The 1346-nt window shown below is 43.2% G+C and overlaps 1 protein-coding gene across 1 annotated transcript in view; it reads right to left on the minus strand.

Annotated features, from left to right (window-relative positions):
* Positions 1 to 1195, minus strand: part of LOC101859059 — a gene marked incomplete in the record, with an annotated part of 22719 nt that extends 21524 nt beyond the window's left edge. The window contains 1 exon segment of the mRNA XM_005089740.3: positions 488 to 1195.
* Between the last annotated feature and the right edge of the window lie 151 nt (positions 1196 to 1346).

The following is a 1346-nucleotide window of genomic DNA, read 5'->3' on the forward strand; positions in this document are numbered from 1 at the left end:
AGAGAGAGAGAGAGAGAGAGATCGCAAAAAGAAAGTCTGAGAACGAGAAAGAAAGGGTCAAAGACTGAGAAAGAGAGAAAACTGTTTTACGATATTATGCAGTCGCCAAAGGGGCCTGTATACAAAGACGCTATAGAGTATACTGCTTTCATTCAGTTTTACCCTCTCCCTTCAACAGCCCACCCTTGCCGATTTAAAACAACTCTTTGTTTTCTTCTCTGCCACACCTTTCCCTCACAGGATATTCCAGACTTGTTTATGAAGTGTTTCAAACACCCATTCCCTGACTGAAGTGTTTCAAACACCCATTCCCTGACTGAAGTGTTTCAAACACCCATTCCCTGACAGGAAACAGCCGCAGTGTGAAGGAAATCGTTTACCTTCAATACAACATGCAAAGCGTTACAAAAAAAATAATTTATTAAAACAACGCTCGTTGGAAGAACGGCTCAAAACTGTGGCTGGTAAAAAGGCAGGTGTTGACTACCTGTGGAGCGATAACGCCGTATTGATCAGTGCGGCCGCTCTATATTCCAGAATTTGTAGCTCTGCTGGTAGCCACACACTAAGAAAACAAACACACGCACACACACAACGTTTTGGGAAGTCAGTCCCGAAGGTAGGAATTAATCAAAAAGTAATCCAGACACACCAGGCTGGGTCTATGAAAGTGAGATTTAAATAAGTTAAAACTTAATTTCATGTCTTCGCACCCGCACTGAGCTAGATTCTAGATAGGTCTAGATCTAGGTCTTGTTATTAACTTTTCAAGAATTTACAACCGAGAATATTATTAAACACGTTATACACGAAACTGAACAATAATTACTGGTAATAAATGTTCAGACATAGAAAATAGAAACACGCGAAACTAAACTAGATTCTAGATCTAGTTATTCACAAAACTGCATCCTAGATGAAAAATCACTCGTGACTGAGCGATGCGCTTACTCAACAAAGCTTATATCCGAGATTGAATGTACGCGAATCTGAACTCTGCGCCCGTGAAAATAATACATCCGAGAAAAAAATGGATAAAAATTAAAAAACAGGAAAATTTCCTCCTAATAACAATCAGATTGTTATTAATGTTATAGCCCGGACCCTCCGTGCGGTGACTTCGCGCGTTTTCAAGCCAGCCAGTGGTCCACACGGGTTCCGGTACGACCTGGGTTTTCACGCACGAAGCCCGTCGTATCCTCCTTCTCCCACCCCCTCGCTTCTTCTCCACGTTGCTTCCCCGCTCCTTCTCCTGTTCCCCCTCTCTCGCTCTCTCTCCCCCCTTCTGCCCCCCCTCTCTCTCTCCTTCTCTCCTTCTCTCTTTCTCTCTTTCTCTCTCCCTCCCT

Source organism: Aplysia californica, unplaced genomic scaffold (genome assembly GCF_000002075.1).
Source record: "Aplysia californica isolate F4 #8 unplaced genomic scaffold, AplCal3.0 scaffold00008, whole genome shotgun sequence".
Lineage (NCBI taxonomy): Eukaryota > Metazoa > Mollusca > Gastropoda > Aplysiida > Aplysiidae > Aplysia > Aplysia californica.